The sequence below is a fragment of the Astatotilapia calliptera genome, chromosome 6 (genome assembly GCF_964374335.1).
Source record: "Astatotilapia calliptera chromosome 6, fAstCal68.1, whole genome shotgun sequence".
Classification (NCBI taxonomy): domain Eukaryota; kingdom Metazoa; phylum Chordata; class Actinopteri; order Cichliformes; family Cichlidae; genus Astatotilapia; species Astatotilapia calliptera.
The window spans coordinates 31,361,849-31,379,637 of NC_137427.1; the positions used below are offsets into that span (position 1 = coordinate 31,361,849).

The 17,789-nt window shown below is 40.1% G+C and overlaps 2 long non-coding RNA genes across 2 annotated transcripts; both read left to right on the forward strand.

Annotated features, from left to right (window-relative positions):
• The first annotated feature begins 1,886 nt into the window (after window positions 1-1,886).
• On the forward strand, window positions 1,887-14,176 carry LOC113024502 (uncharacterized). Its single transcript, XR_003272668.2, has 3 exons — window positions 1,887-2,012; window positions 13,274-13,417; window positions 13,997-14,176. It is a non-coding gene; the product is annotated as an uncharacterized LOC113024502 (long non-coding RNA).
• A 930-nt stretch (window positions 14,177-15,106) lies between these two features.
• On the forward strand, window positions 15,107-16,051 carry LOC113024501 (uncharacterized). Its single transcript, XR_013909765.1, has 3 exons — window positions 15,107-15,518; window positions 15,599-15,819; window positions 15,909-16,051. It is a non-coding gene; the product is annotated as an uncharacterized LOC113024501 (long non-coding RNA).
• The last annotated feature ends 1,738 nt before the right edge of the window (window positions 16,052-17,789 follow it).

Here is a 17,789-nt window from a genome sequence, read left to right on the forward strand (position 1 = left end):
TCAGTAGCCCAGATTTGTAACAACAGCTAAATTATTCACGGCTTTTAAATAAATAACTTTGTTAAGCTTTTCAGTTGTGTAAAGGTAGCGTCAAAAATACGTTTAAGCTTTGAGCAAGATGAAGCTATGTGCTCTATTGGACGATTAATGTCATTTGCACAAAAGTGAATATTTGCCAGGACCGGGTTTACATTCGACGTCCACTTTGTTAGGTACACTGCTCTGGTACCATGTTGGTACTTTTACTATCAGAGCTGCCTAAATTCTTTGTGGCACATATTCAATAAGCTCTGGAAAACATTCCTCAGAGATTTTGGTCCATGATGGCATGATAGCGTCACACAGTTGCTGCATATTTGTCACATCCATGATGAGAACCTCCCATTCTATCACATCCCAGTGGGGTTCTATCGGATTGAAATCTGGTGACTGTGGAGGCTGTTTGAGTTCAGTGTGGTTGCTCTCATGTTCAGGAAGATGGGTACACTGCGGTCCTAAAGTGAAGGGATGGACATGGTAGTGACACAATACAAGCTATGGTGTTTAAACAGGCTCAGTTGGTACTAAAGGGCCCAACGTGGGCCACGAAAATCTCCTAAAGCCTTATAATAACAGCAGCCTGAACCATTGATACAGTTGTCGTCATTCACATTCATCACAGACATGAATGTCATGGTAATGTTCAGCTTTTAATACTTTCTTTGAATTTTTCTTTTTCCAAGGAGAAATACTCGTTCAGCATACACCTTTGATGACTTAAAAAAAAAAGAAAAATTGATGTCTATAGAGGAAGTTGGCATAAATTTAAGCTGATGACGCTGTTTAGGTTCATTCACCAAATTCTGCCTTGATCCCGTCTATGTTGGAAATCAGCTGTGATCCCTCATCTGCTTATTACTTTTTTAAATTCCTGAATCCATAAAGAGCAGTGAAGCTGAGAGCAGCACAGCCTGTACACAAAGAAAACACATCTACTGGAGCTAACAACACACATTATTAACATCATTTATTTTTAAGTGATTCTTTCTCCCACATGCTTCCCTCTCACTTCTCACTTTTAGCCTCTGTGGGTAAAAAAAGGTTCGATGAATAAAAATATTTCCAGGGGGAGCAGAACATCACTAACAAGTATTAGTGCTGCTGAAGTAAAATTGGATTGGTGCTGAGAATATTAAGGGTATGCAAAAAGCATTTTAATTGCTCAGACGTGGGAGTTTGTTGTTCATCAGGCCCCGCGTATTTATTTTTCAGTGAATTTCAAACGGTAGAATAAAAATGCCACCCTACGGCCAGAAGTGGCTACTGAGATTAGAACGGGTGTTTGAAATTTAAAAGGGGAATCAGAAGAAATAGTTGGAGTTTAGCATTATTCAACATTTAAAATGCCACCATCTAGTTTTGGGATCGCTCCATTCTTATCGATTGTGTAATTTTGTTAAAAGCAGCCAGTCTCCTGCTGCAACTGAGACACAGGTTTCTGCAGTTTTTCATGCATGAAGCTACGCTGAAGATTTCCAGGGAACATGAGATACGCTGTGCATAGAGCAGAAGATGAAAACCTCAAAACAGAGTGACAGATTTAAACCTCTTGTAACTCTTCAGGTTCATTTGATATTTCTGTGAAGGTTTTCAGTCATCCAGGTCATTATAGTCTAAAGAGCTTGGAAAGAAAAGCGTCTGGATTTCTTTAAGTTTCTTTAAAGATGTTTCACCTCTCATCCGAGAAGATTCTTCAGCTTCTTCCCGAAACCTTGGCTCATTGTGACCCGCACGTGTTTTCACACTTTGTCTTGTGTGATTAGGTAGAGGATCAATAGAGGGTCCATGACCCTCTTGAGGTCACTCCCACAGGGCTTAAAATCTCGGAGTCTCCACCAATTGCTCTTAGAACTGAAGAAGCTTCTCAGACGAGAGGTGAAACGTCTTCAAGGAAACTTAAAGAAGTCCAGATGCTTTTCTTTTCAAGCTCCTTAGACTTCATCTGATATTCCAAAATTCCACAATGTTAAAGGGTAAGTTCATCTGATTCACAAAACTAATAATTTACTTTCTTTCTAAGCATGAGGATTATTGTGGGTTAATTCAGGAAGTCTGCACAGATAGCCCTGAGTAGATCAGTTTTGCTTTAGCACCGAACAGGCCTACAGTCAGCATTTTTACAGTTTTTTAAACGAGGTGGGAAAAAAACTCAATTAAAAAAATTGAGTCGTGGCAGGTATTTTAAAATGTAGATTAATTAAACCAAAACTAACTGCATATTTACAGATCACTTCTATTTCTCTCTTAAAAACAGACCAAAAAATGTGTTTGCAATTGTGGAGAGCTGTCACTTGAGAAAATGATTCTTGTTATTGTAACACGAATCATTAGTTTTATACCCTAACTTCGTGTTTAAGCAGTGGGTACCTTGTTGAATAAAGAAACGAACTCCAAAAAAGCTTTAAAAGTTCATGAAACAGAAACATGCGCACAGAAGCACACAGCAAAATCAAATCTACCCCAAGGCTGCTTCCAGTTGTGTGTAAGACAGAGGTGGTGAATAGCATGAACTCCTTTGACATCAAGCTGCTAATCACACTCTTGTCCTCACAGCGAAGGCGAAGTGGTAGAACACTCAAGGCATCAGACTGCATTGAAACCGTCCTATTTATGTCTTCGGCTTAGGTTGCGTGTACCTTAGAAAATCTTAATGCCATTATGCTGTGACAGCGTCTTTCATCTCCCCCTCTCTCTTTGCTTTCATCTACCTCTCTCACTCTCTCTCTCTGTTAATGGAGGGCATGTATAGTAAACTACGTGCGTTTAGTCTTTCATTTAAAAGAAAAAAAGGAAGCGAAAGAGTTTGTGCATGGTCACCTGTAAGACACATGGGTGCACATATTTCACAGAACTGCAGCACTTCTTCTCAGAACAACTTTAGTTTGAGGATTGTTTAAACTATCTTCAGCTAACAGGGACATAATAAGTGTGTGTGTGGTTAAGTGTGTGGGTGGGCGAGGGGGTTAAATACACAGATAAAAGTTCCAGGATCCCTCTTCAGTGTTCTCTCGTCCCCTCAGGCTTGATTAATTCTTAATGCATTTCAAACTATCAGAAGGACTTGTTCTTTTATCAAATGAATGACAAAGATGTTGATGGAAGGAGCCATTCAGGGACAGTCTCATCATAAATGTAAATGCACTCCGCTGCACAACTGATGACTGATAGCAGAACAAGATGAATACCCCTAATTTTACTTGTCAATCGCACCCAAAAAGTTCTTTATACAATTATTTTTACCCTTAAACCACTTTGGTGAATGTTTATGTTAAAGTAGCTTTGTTGCTGTCTGCTAACTCCATCTGTTAAGTTCCAACTTTAACTTCTGCAACTATAAACTGAAACACAAACAAGGTACGGTGACACTCAGCCACATTGCTCCATAATACTATGAGTGGTGAAAAACTCCAGTGCATCTTTAACAAGTTATACACCTCATGAGTTATTAACTGAGGTTTCTGTTGCACAAAAGGACCAAGAGCGTGATAGTAAAGTGTAAAATGCAGGACCAGGAAGACCAGACTGACTCTAAACACCACCCAGGAGCCAGAGCCTGATCTTCAGCAGCTAACTGAGGAGGAGCAGTCATTACCTGCACCTGTTTCTGCAGTAGAATCACTCTGAAGTCTCTTAAACACTAGAACAAAGACTCTCTGTGTCCTCATGGGATTTGTGGTCATGTGTGAGACTGTAGCCTTAGGTGTTTAACCTGTAATTATGTGACAGTGCATTTCAGGATATGTTGCTCGGTAATGTAAATCTAATGTAACAATTTCCTTATAGTACCATGTTATCCCAGTATAGAGCTTCATGAAGGTTTACTTGTGGTCCTTTTCCAAAAGTAGTACAAAAAACCGAATACCTCCCGTTCATTTTCGCTGAAGGACTCTCGCTGTTGTTGTTAGGTAGGTTTAAACAGAGTTTTGCACACCACTTGAAATAGAAATGAGTGACTGAGCCCATCATAGGAAGCTCAGGACCCTCCCTAAAACCAATGCAAACTTTGGATATTGCCACGACTGTAATTTAAAGTTTGTCAGCCTTTGGGGGCTCAAGCAGTTTCCTGTCTTGCCTGTTGGCAAGCAGCACATCTGATCAGGCCCCTCATCTGTGAAACCAGCTGCCAGTTTGGGTTCAGGAGACAGAAATCCTCTCTATATTTAAGATCAGGCTTCAAACTTTCCTTTTCCTTTTCCTTGAAGTTTATAATTATTTCTGGACCAAGTGACCTGGATCTGAGGGAGAACTTCCCATGATGCACTGGCTGTTCTTCTCTATTCTCCTGTTTTCACTCCTGAAACATTTACTGGCTGATATTTCATGCCATTTACATCTGTGCTCTAATTCTTTTCTCTTCTATCTCCTCCTCTCTACTCATCCAGTCACATTAGAAGGCTATCCCTCCCTGAGCTGACTCCATTGGAAGTCTCTTCCTGTTTAAGTGTTTAAGGGGGGGCTCGTCCTTCCCACTGTTGCCAAGTGATTGTTCATAAGGGATCATCTCATTCACTCTAATAATTTAGGGCCTTTAGCCTTACAATATAAAATGCATTGAGACAACTGTTGTGAAATGGTACTATGTAAATACATTTGGATTCAAACTGATGCAAGTCACAGGCCATGGCTTTTACGGGCATCAAATAATCAGAATCAGAATACTTTATTAATCCCTAAGGAAATTATGTAGACATGAAAGGGCATAGTGTGTCTATCGTCAAAACAGCAAATACAAGAATTTATTTTGGATTAATTCTCTTTTTTTCCTCAAACAGCTTTTCAGAGACCGGAAACATGTGAAAAATACATGGCCAGGAGCCCTGAAGCTGCTCCAGAAGTTTATAAAGTTTGAGAGCGATTTCCATAAATCAGGAAACATATTTTGCCATCACCAGTCCTAAAGTACTCTCTTAAATACCAATTACACACTAATTTTCAACCATTTGCTCCATCACACAATTTCAGTAAACATGCTGTGCACTTCCCTCCAAACTGTTATGGTGCTATATTTCTCATAGTGTCCGTAAAATAGGCGCATACTTAACAGCCAAAATACTTGTATGTAAAATCCCAGATAGAATTGCGGGGTCCTCAGTTTCATGGCAGGTCTCTCCCTTGCGAATCGTCATCTGATTCCTAAAGCTGACGAGGATGTGATGGGCACTTACGCACTCAGTTTGAATCGACATTTTCAGACATCCCGAGGACTCACAATGAGGCACTTCAGCTCATCATTGCTTCATTTTTATTTTTTTTCAGTTGTCTGCCCTGTTCGGTCCTCTCAGATCTCTTCTCCATCTCCGCTCGCTTGTTTATGTTTTCTCTTTGACTTTTTTCTGCCTCTTCCTACCTCTCTTCCTCACCTTCTGTTCTTGTTACTTCCTTTCTGCTTGCGTCATTGCTGTACCAGTGTTAGAAGTCATGCTAACAATAGCCCGCTTCTCTTTATTTTTCCTCCTTCATCACCATCCTCATATTCCCTTTTTTGGCAGTAAGAGAAGGGCCATTTAACACAACATAGCCGGAGGGATGTGCTGCACACGAAAGACACAGGAATAGTAAACTCCAACTGCTGTGAAATAATAAGCATAATGGCGAGGCTCTTGTTAAAAACAGCTTACAAATTGCATAGCCCCAAATTTCCCTCTTTTTTCATTGATGAGCTTGTTTACAAAGACTACATCCAACTGCTAAATTATCGATAAACCTTTACAGCCATTAGGGGAAAATTAAACTTTGCTAGAGCAATAAAACTGTTGCTTCAGTTAATTCTTAAAAAAACATTTTATAAGGTTGCACGCATCTGTCCATCTGTCCGACTACAGGGTTGCAGGCTGAAGAATTTCCTGCACAGATGTGCTCTGCAATCCTTTTTATTTGGAGGAAGATTATTGTTTCCATCTGTTCTGGTATATACAAAGCAGGAATGGCAGCAGTAAGACCCCTGTACAGAACAGAGAAGGCCTCAGTGGCAGCAGACTTAGAGTTAGAGACAGGGGTGGGGAATGGGTTGCAAATTGGCTTGCACAGATGCAGTTTCAAGACTGTGATGAAAGAGCAATTCAGGACACAGTAGACTGAATTATTTTAATAAAAAGCAAGCTTTGCAAAGTCCAAGTGTGAAATTGTCATCATTCACAGGTTTCACCCAAAAAACAAACTCAAAATCTAAAGTCTGTGAACGAGCCAAACAAGCCGAAGAAGTTCAAGAGCACACAGAGGGAAAATAAGGAGAGGACACAACAAGATGAGTAAATGCACATTCAGAAGAAAACAATATTTCCTAACTTAAGCTTCACGTCACTACTGAGTATCTCTACAGCCTGTCAAAGAAAGAGTGGATGAGCTGGTTCTTAAATATAAGGCAGGAGACTCAGCCAGGGGCTTTTTGAGAGAGTTGCCCTCGGGCAAACTCAGGGAAACATGGACTCGCCCACCCGGGAGCATCAAGAAAGTAGGAGGGAGAGCAAGGATACTGCTGGGACCGTGTAAGAAATAAAAGTAAAAATCCAGAAACTGGAGTAAAAGAAATACAAGGCATCCGACAACACATGAAGCATAAATATAAGGCAGATTGGAGGAAACAAAGAACTATATATACACAGAATGCAGATCTGACAACAGGACTGCACGTTTGTTAAATGTGTAAACCACTAGACTATTAAATCACCATAAAGAACTTTAAAGATATAACAGCAAAATGCTGTAGAAAACCAGAAAACTATTATTACTTCCTCATCAGAAGTGCACATAGCATGCCAAGAACTATAATAACTCAAGTTAATACAATATTACTCGCGCACTCGCGGTGCTGATGTGTATTCCTAACATTACAGCTGCACATTAGAGCTCTGAAACTCTAAATTGTATACACTTAAATTTTAAGGATTACTCAGTGTGTTCTTGTGTGACACTCAGCCTAATAAAGGAGGTGTAGAAGTCGCTTTAATTTGTCACCAGATCAAAGTGAAATTCATTTTGTTGACTACTAGGTCAGAATAGCTCCAGAACAGCCCGCATCACATGGCTGACGCAGAGTTCAGTGTTACAGCTACGCATGAGTCAAGCTGTTCAAAGTCAAGGATGGATTAAGCTGTCCTCTTGACCTGTTTGTTCCTTGTGACACATTAAGCTCACAAGAAATAAACAGAATGTTCTGGCAAGACTCAAAGGACGCTACTAGACGTTCAGCCGTAATAACACAGGTGTAACAACTCTGTGATGGGCCCCGGGGCTGGTACTTTTTTGGACCCCTACCCCCATGTTGTACCACAACAAACACAGGGCCTCGCTTTCTCTTTCTCTCACATCTTTTGATCTTTTGAGAAACATTTATTTAAACTTATTTTATGACCTCACATCGTCTTCCACTGAGGCAGATACAGATTTAGCCTTGCCAGAGTAACATGAAGATAAGTAGTGACAATGTTTCAGTGCTTAACAAAACCAGAAACTACTCTCTCTATCTTTCAGCCCTTGCAGCAAGCAAAGTTATTGACAGTACTGCTCAAATCCTAAGTCCAGGTGTTATCCGGTCGTTAAGTCTGACGTCACTAGCCGTGTCTGGGCCTAAACTCCGCTGCAGGTCTATATATCAAACGATCACTATGGCATTACTGAGAGTTGAAAAGTCTTTCATCTTTAATAAAATGATCAGCGTTCTGCTCTACCAGGTGTAACAATTGAGTTTAACATCCAGGCATCCATGAAAACGGAATTTATGACATTTAAGCTTAATTTATAACAGTATTTATAACAGTATGTTTGCACTGAAGCACCGCAGCAATTTCCTAATGTTGTAAACCCGCTCAACATTTGGCAATAAAACCCTTTCTGATTCTGATTAACGGAGTTAGAAGTTAGCAGGAAGTTAGCTCGCTAGCTTCTATCTAAATACAATATAGCATGTCCTGACTGTGGGGTTTTGGAAACAAATTAAAACGTACAGCTCTGTTATCACTTCCAACATAAATGAAGACAGAAAACTAAACAGCAGTGACGTTTGTAGGGTTACTGAAGTTTGGCTAGCTGGTATATAATGATGTGCTACGTGACCGCTAGCGACACAGCTATGTTAACATAATATAAACAAGCTAACTTTTTTTCCACTCGATAAAAGTTAACGTGAGTGTTCTCGGTGGTCAGGAACAAATGTAATCGCATGGCAGGATGCTGTAAAAGGACCAAACTTCAGCCAGGAGAACAACTGAGATAATCCATCCACAATACGAGGTTAGTCATTCATATACTGCTGCATGGGCTGGGCTGTAGTTACATCCTAAGGTTTTAAAAACTGAGCTTAAATAAATGATTAGTGGTAATAAAAGCCGAGGGAGGTCAACAGTGATCACTGACTGTTTTAGTAGACTGTTTAAATAGAAGAAAATACAAAACATTAAACATGTTAACAACACAAAAGCCATATTAAACGCAGACTACTTTAGGCGCGGAAGTAGGATTCGTCACGTCATCACTTAACGACCGGATAGCTACTCTGCGCTCTTCACTCCTTCCTGTTTTGAGCACCACTTTTTTGCTCTGGTTTGCTGAACATAATTTAAAATGCCACTGAGACAACAAACTGCCCTTTAAGACACACTCCCAGAAAAAAAGGTGCCTAGTGGACATCAACATCTTCAGATATTCTGCAAAAATAAGAGCAGAGAGAGAGAAAGGTCGTGAAATATAAGTAATAAATTTCGAAGCATGCCCCTCTGCTATCAAAAACTGTTCAGAAAAGGTGCCCGTTTTAATCAGTGGAGTGTAAAATGACTGAATAAATGTTTGCACCAAAAATTAAATTCATAAGGAAAATGATTTCATAAAAAAAGAAGGCTTTGGTTCGCAAGATAGAACCATGACTTTAACAAATGATGAAACTTATTAAGTGTCCAGCTTTAGTTTAACCCTATAATGGCCATTTTATCATATTTGATACATGAGTTTCTGAGACCTCTATCTCATCAACATGGTCAATACTTGCCATAATTTCAAAATGTTATGGACAGAACTCTTTTTTTGTCTAAAAATAACATTGTTGTTAACAACAAGTTGTATCAAATGTATCAAATGCGATACAAAAATATATATATTAAACATATAATAAAAACATATCGAACACAACATGATATTTTTTTGATTTTGTTATTAGGGTTAATAAACATCTCATTACCAAAAAATCTGAATTTTCTGGCTATTTTTTGATGGGTTGGGTCTTACGGGGTTAAATTAAATACATATGTGTTGTATAATGTGGAGTGAAGGTCTAGTTTGATAGTGATGTTGGCTCAGTCTTTTCCCCCTTCTGGGACCTGGATCTGGGACCTGGAATTTAAGACATATTCAGACACTTTCATAGTTCATGTTTGAGGTATGTTTATTTAAGGTGCAATACAATAACTGAAAACATTGTTGGGGTATCTACAGTCTATAGGTAATCAGTAACAACTATGAAGACCAATAAAATTTGAAATTAACATTAAGAAATGCTGCAATTTGTCATGAGTCATGACTGAAACATTGGTTTCCCCACTACATGAGCTGCCTGCATATTCATTGCTCTGTCTATGTGCCAAGGAGCCGAGTCTCTCAGGGACTTCCTTCCCTCATCACTTTGTTTCTTTTGCTACTCATACTGAGGAGAAAAAAAGGCCTATTTTTCATCTTTTTTTTTAAAAACTGGTGGTGTTGCCACGGTGGATTCCATTCCTATACGCATCATTTTCATTTATAACCATAAAATACCTCAACATGTGTCTGCTCAGCACAGCTGTGTCATGTGATCACAGGACAACAACACAGAGCAGGAAGAAGGCAACAGCTTGCATTTTTGTTAGAATTCAAACAAAGGTAGCAAGACACAACATTTCAATGAGCCATCATTAAATAGCTTTAATAATCATGACCAACAAACCAAGTATGAGAAAAATAGACCCCTCCAGTTTTCTTCAGTGCACTCAAGTGAAGTAAACAGGAAAGATTTCAGCAATATAGCATAAAAAAACAAAAAAACAAAAACCATTTTATGAAGTTTCATGGTAATTCACCTCCTTTTCATTTTGTAGAACTGCAGCAGGTTCTTCTTCTTCTTTCAGCTGATCTTTTTAGAGCACCTCAGTGGATCATCTGCCTCCATCTCACCCTCTTCCTAGTCACCTACTCGTCCTCAGTCACACCAACCTGCCATATGACCTCCTTTGTTATAAACGTCCACCATGAACCTTCTCTGCGGTCTTCCTTGTCTCCTCCTGCCTGGCAGCTCCATCTTTAACATCCTTTATCCAACATATCCACTCTCCTTCGTCTGCATATGTCCAAACCATCTCAGCCTTGCCTCTCTGACCTCGTCTCCAAACCTCTCAGCCTGAGTTGTCCCTCTGATGTAATCATATCTAATCCTATCCATCTTCATCACTCCCTATTAGGGCTGCCACGATTAGTCGACCAGTCACGATTACGTCGACTATCAAAATCGTCGACGACTAATTTAATAGTCGACGCATCGTTTGAAGCTTTGTAAGATCACAAAAGACGCAGGAATAAGTAGTAGGATTTAAGAGTGTAATAACGGACTGAAACAGAAGATGGCAGCACTGCATGTACAAGGATGCCAGCTGCCGTTAAACCCCGAAGAAGAAGCTGTGTCCCATAATTCATAGCGCGGCCCAGAACAGTTGTCAACAATGGCGGCAGCTGGTTAGTTTTAACTGCTGCTGGTGGAATAGGCTGTACGTTTTACGTCCAGTGGATGCATGATCTGATTAGTCGACTAATCGCAAAAATAATCGGTGACTAGTCGACTATCGAAATAATCGTTTGTGGCAGCCCTACTCCCTATTAAGTCTTTAACGTCTTCAGCTCTGCCATCTTTTCTCACTTCCATGTCTCCAAACCACTTCCTGTTCACTCATGAAGTTCCGACCTTCTTTTTTTCATAACCCTGAAAATATATATTTTTCTAATTTTGTATTCTTTACTTTTCTGTGAATATGCATGCTCCGTCTGCCTGTCCCTTTGCTTCTGGAACACTTGAACTTCCCCAATGAGGACCAATAAAGGACATTTTTATTCTCTTCTTCTATTCTAAACACACACATTTCAGTGCTGGGCTTTGTTATTCAAGGCTCAGCAGCAGTGCACACTCAGTTGCCCAGGGTTAGTAGATATGGACTACTGTCAATCATACATTGGCTGTATTGCTTTCTTTTATTTAAGTTGTTTATGTGTGCTAAGAAAACAAAAAATCTCCACATTCACTCTCACACAAGGGCAAATGTTGTTGTGATATTGATTTGCTGCTCTGGAAAAAGCAACTCTGAAACAGAAGCACAGATACTGAGAGAGACGAGGCATCAGATTTAAAGGGAACTTCATCAAACCTCGAGTGACTCAGCTGGGCGATAATCCTGACAGGATGGTGCAGAGGTCTCAGGAGGCAAGAACAAACTGGGAAACACAACTTAATACTTTGTCAACAAATAAATATAAAAAGTCACATAAAATCCAGTTCTGGCTTCCATCATCCAAATTATTGGCAAAACAAACAAACAAAAAAAAACAGTGTTAATTAGGCACGACAAGAAATCGACATGCAGGTGGTCATTGTTCTGCCAAATGTAATTCAGCCAAACAAACAGACAGATTAGGCTGCTAAATGTAGGATGCTAATGTATGTCTGGCACAGCCTTGCGTGTGTCTATGCGTGTGTGTGGGGGGTTTTCTCTCTTAATGACACAGGCCTGTCATTTACAAAATGAGAGAATCTGTTGCAGCTTTGGATTGGCAGAGAGACTCTAAAATTAGATTGGATTGTAGTGTCAGACTCACTTAAGGTGTTGGGGTCTGAGTACGCTGCTGAACTGAACCATTCATTTATGAATCTCATGATTAAAAGCCTGAGATGCCTTAGGAGAAACAAAAACAGTTTCAGTGTTACACATCAGCATGTCCACGTTCAGTCAGTCGACTGCTGTGATTAGTGAAATGCTACTAAAGTTAATCAAAGAAACCTGTCAACATCGCTCCACTTAACCACAAAAATAACACAAGTACACGCTCATATCATACCACAAACAAACAAATCCCTTTAAAATGTATATTCCTTGTTACTTAATGGAATATTAAATCTGTATTCACACAGGAAGTAATTCACTCATTAAGCAGCATTTTGAATCTTTGTTAGTGGGCATTCAGGCTCTGGTTTGGATTGATTTGCATGTCATTGATTGACACAAGTATTTGATGTTCAAGCCAAACCCTTGTTGGGTTTGCACACATCTCAAGAGGGATCCTAGCCTTCTCCTCTTTATGGAAACTTTCTAAATCCTGTAGGTTTCTTGAAGATTCAGCTCACTGCACAAACGTTTGAGGTCTGGACAGTAGCTAGCTATGAACATGATCCACCAGCTTTTTTACAACATTTTGCATGGAGCTCCAGACCGAGGGCCATTGATGGTCATTTTATATTTCTTCCATTTCAGAATTATCGTACCAGCAGTCGTCACCAATACTAACCTTCCTGCTGGTGACCTGGAGCCCATTCCCCCTTGTTCAGGTTTACATTCTTGTCCCTGATGTTCTTTGACAGCTCTGTGGTTTTGCCCATAGTGGAGGAGACACTGAAATTGAAGAAACTGATTCTGTGGATACATGTGCTTCACACATATAATGAGTTGGTCACACAGTCAGTCTGTGGGAGGCAGAATTCTAGCCGGGTTGCTTGGGATCAAATACTTGAAATGTGAAGCAGTTTATAACTTTTGTGTAAAGTGTTTTTTTCTGGTGGACATTCTGTCCCTTTCCATTAAAATTAAGATACCATAAAAATAACAGTTCATTTCTTTCTAAGTGAGCAAACCACACAACAGTATAAAGATCAAATCATTATTTCCCCCACTGTACCAAGAGAAGAACAGAAAACAAACAGAGGCTGGTGGAGCGTTCCCCTCTCCCAGCAATAATAATTTGTAACACACCACAATAATTTGTAATAATTGCCCTTGCCTTCTGCCTACCTACATCGCAGCACTGTAATCACATTCTGTCATTGACAGAAGTGCAGGGACATTTCTTCAACCATTCGAATTGGATTTCAGCCTTTTGTGTTTCCTCTAAAACCAAACGAGTCCTTGGTTGTTTCAGCTTCCCCGGAGGCTGACCTACTCCCACACTCACTGACAGTGCTATTACTTACATAATATGGCACTCTGAATGAAAGGTGTATTTTGTTTTTGTGCAGCTGATGAATGGAGACAGGACCTTTGCAGTGAGTGTAAACTGCTACTTTGATCTTTGAAGCCTCACAAATTGGAGTCACCGCAATCTAAAAATAAGTCGTCCTGACTATGACATCTCTACAGTATGTTTACAACTGTAGTGACAGGTAAATCTGCACTGTAATTATCATCTCTGCTTCACGCATGCAAGCTTTGACATACTAACTGCTTTGTCACTGAAATGCACACACACACACACACACACACACACACACACACGCACACACACGCACACACACGCACACATAGCACCTGAGGCTAAATATTCATGACTTCATTTTCACTTTGATTCCCTTCATCCAAAGCTGAGATGTGCTTCACACTGTAACAGAGGCCGCAGTCAACATTTACACTGTTTTTGCTGTCCCTTATTTATTGCCAGGACGAGCACACCTGAGCCCCGAGTGGGCTTTTCAAGTGTAAAATGACTACCGACAGTGTACTAAACAAACTTGTGTAAAGAGTGTGTCAGTAAGAGTAGTCAGCGAAGAAAACCTGACCGTCACGCACACATACATGCACAGATTCACCCGGTCAGAAATGAAGCTCAAAATTCACTTCTTGTTATTCTCAAGCTGTTTCTCATCTTCCCCAAATGCTACGAGTGTGCATTTGCATGTCTCTGCATGTTATGTTTATGCTTGTTTCTATTAAGGTCTAAGCTCTAATTTTCTCTCTTTTTAAAGTGTTTCCTTGTTGGACTTATTGTTGCATGAAGTGAAGAGAGGCCGTCCCCAGATGAGGCTCTGTCGGCACACTGGCGTGTGTCGCCTTCATCATCGATTTCCACTGCGCAGTATCCAAGTTAAGTAAAGCAGGAACCACCAGACTGTGCGCCTTGGCACCAAAATAAAGAAGACAACCTGGTAAGGCCTGCTCTGTAATGGTGATATGGTCAATTCCCATAATAAGTTAATGGAGAGTAATGAGCTCCAGAAATAGCTATTTCCTGTTTTTCAACTGCAAAGTGAGCAATGAATATTTTCCCACAGGGGTAATTTGGTGGCTTTGCTTTCCTTGTAAAAATCCTTCGAAATCAGATTTAAGAAAGAAAATGGTGCCTTAGATTAGCATATATTACCAAGAGGTATACTGCAGGGTGGTGTTTTCATTTGTGCTGTCTCGTTCAGTAAATGGAGCTCACTTGCACATTACGACAAGAAACAAAGGCCACGTTTTGAAGAGACGTTTGATGAATGAAGGGTGGATGTCAAAGGAAGGCACAACTATGCAATTTACGCATGCATTTTCCTGGTATGCACGACGGGATCAGCCTGATCATGAAAATTTCAAGCAGGCTCCCCATTACTTGTAAGAAAATATCCTTTGATGTTCATTGGCCAGAAAGGAGCTCTGCGAAGCAATTTTTGTTTGCCTTTCAACTGAGAAGATGAAACGTTAAATGCAAACACTGCGGTGGTTTTAGTGCTAAGTGTGACTCATACATTGTTTATATTCAGGGAAAGTACTATGAGGTCGAACATGGTATAAGCTGCGTTTACCAGTGCACGGTCTGTTGTGTTGCTGTAGTCATATATTCAGTTCAGTGAGAAGTTAAACCACTTTATAGTATATTAAAGTGATGTGAATTATCTCTAGTTACCATGTTTCTACACATTAAAGTGATTGACAACCTTTCCACTCTGTGAAAAAGGTTTTGTGTTATATTGAGATTGGCTAAAACAGTATTAGAAATCACATCTAAATTATAGTCTAATGTTATATATAACATATATATTATGTTGTGTGCAAACTTACAAATATATAATTCATAGTTACTGCTGTGAGAAAAACAACCAGAAACATCCTTGTATGACATGTACCTGAAACTGCAGGTAGAAATCACATCTAAAATATGATGTTATGTTAAATAATACATGTTGTGTGCAATCTTACAAATATATATTTAATTCATAGTTACTGCTATAAAACACAAGGTGGAAAGGGGAATTATGAATATGTGTTGTTTTGCAGTTTGTTCAATGATAATAAGGTACAAAAAATGGGGAAATAATAGAAGTCTGATCCCCTATGTGTCATATGCTGTGGGAGTGTCTGGTCGGGCGTGGTCCAGGTTCCTCTCATTCGTCCCTGGGGGTGGAGTTGGCCAGCTCATCACCTGTTGTCAATCTCCGGGGCTCCACCTAGAGGGTTTTTAAGCCGGCACGGCCTGCCACTCCTCGCCAGTTCGTCCTGCTACCATCTGTGGTAAACTCGCCCTCCTCTGAGCTCTGACTCTGTATATCTGGACCATGGGTTAATGTGTTTTTGTTTCCTGTATTCTTCAGATTCACCACCCGTCGCACTCATCAGTAGTGCTGGTTTGGTCTCCATTCTGTTCTTCCGTCTGCTCTGAACCCGAGGATTATATACTCCACTCCTCCTCAGCCTGCCCTTCAGTCCGTATTCTCCACCTCCTTGGAATCTGGACCGGACTCTCCACACTCTTGACCCTCTCTGGAATACTCCCACGGCAGCCCTTTTCCCGCCTAATAACTAGGGTCTCCAAGTAAGCCCAAGACTATCCACTGGCACTCCGTACCTCTGTCCCTTACTCGTTTTTTTCCATTCAGTAACATCTCTCTCCTGTGTTTACAGAAGTTCCCGTTAGAGTTCTCCCCGTGCTCTACGCCGGTCTCTCCGCCCACGGATTTCCCTTAGTTTCTGCGTATGGTTTCTGTTAAACCCAGTTCTGTTCACGTTTTGTTCTTTTCAATAAATTATACACAGTTCGAAGCAAATTGAGTCTGCTCTTGAGTCCACCGCATTCTCGCCCGTGACACTATGATGCTCTTTACTTAATGGGCTGATTTACTGTAAGCAATTATGTTACATGCTATCTCTCCAGAGGTTTTGCTATGATTCAGTGGTACTGTGCAAATTTACGCTCAGCGCCTGCTCAACTGTTTGTTAATTCAAATATCTAATCAGCCAATCAGACGGCAGCAACTCACTGCATTTAGGCATATAGACATGATCGTGATAAAGCTCAAACTGAGCATAAAAAGGCGCAACAAAGGTGATTTAAGGGACTTTGAACATGGAATGGGTGTTGGTGCTAGATGGGATGGTCTGACTATTTCAGAAACTGCTGAACTACTGGGATTTACTCACACAAGCATCTGTAGAAAGGTGCAAAAAAGGAGAAAATATCCAGTGAGTGGAAGTTCTCTGGGTGAAAGTACCTTGATGATGTCAGCGGTATTAGGAGAATGGACAGACCGCTTCAAGCTTCAGGCTGATAGAAAGGAAACAGTAACTCACATAATCAAACGTTACAACATCATTTCGAACCATGAAGCAGGGGAGCTGCAGCAGCAGAGGATCATGATTGCACTTCTGCAGCTAAGAACAAGAAACTGAGGCTTCAATTCACAATTGCTCAGCGAAATTACACAACAGATGATTATGACTGTAACATTCGGACTGCATGGTGGGAATCTGGCAGGAACAACATGAAAGCATGGATCCATCGTGCCTTCTACATCTGTGGCATTTCATGATTTCAAAATGTAATCTTTTTAACATCACTGCAGGAATAATGTGTTTAATGTTTCCAGCACCTTATTAAATCTTTGCCTCAAGAAATTAAGGCAGTTCTGAAGACAAAAAGGTGTCCAACCCATTACTGCTCAGGTCTTATGTGTCCTCTGAGAGTAAATGATGAAGTGTTTTAATTCTTTTTTTTTTTTTTTTTTTTTAAAGGTTGCTGGTTACATGCACATAATTCAAAGCAGGCCCTCCAAGTGGTTATTTCTGTCCATTTTTACCATAAGACCTCAATCCTGACACAGCGTGTGATACAGTGGATGTGTGTATGAGTGCATGTGTGTGTGTCCCAGTGGCGTGTCTAGAAAATTTTTGTTGGGGGGACCAGGTAGGGGCACAGATTTGGAGAAGGGTGGCAGATGTAATTGGCAGATTCTACCAACCGTTAACCATAATTCAATAATCCTATAAACCTAATAACCGAATGCACTTTTAACTCTTATTAGAATGAGATTTTAACCACTACGGTGCAAAGTTTTTAGATTCTGTGTTGATAAAGTACAAGAGATACAATCAGTGCTTTGTCAGTGTTTACTCAGCATTCAAGGACAGCAATATTTGCATAGTATTTTTACTGACATGTAGTGCACATATGTTTTGGGCAAAAACATTTTTGAATATTAAAATACGAACATTTGTAACAAACAATTGACAAATTAGCCAGTTCCAATGTAAAACTTTCTCTGCCTGTTAAAAAAAGAAGATAATCTTCTCACAAACTGGTGTTTGATTTTGAAACAGGAAAAAAGTGGGGAAACAACTGAAAAGACTAACATTTGAATAAAACCTGAAAGCAAGTAAATACTTTCTCTGCTGCCTTATGGTAAACTTTGGTAATATTGATCAAGAGCAACACTGGCTTATGATGAAATACAGTCAGCTGGCATGGTGACACTGCCAGTATTAACCTGCAGGGCTGGACTGGGACAG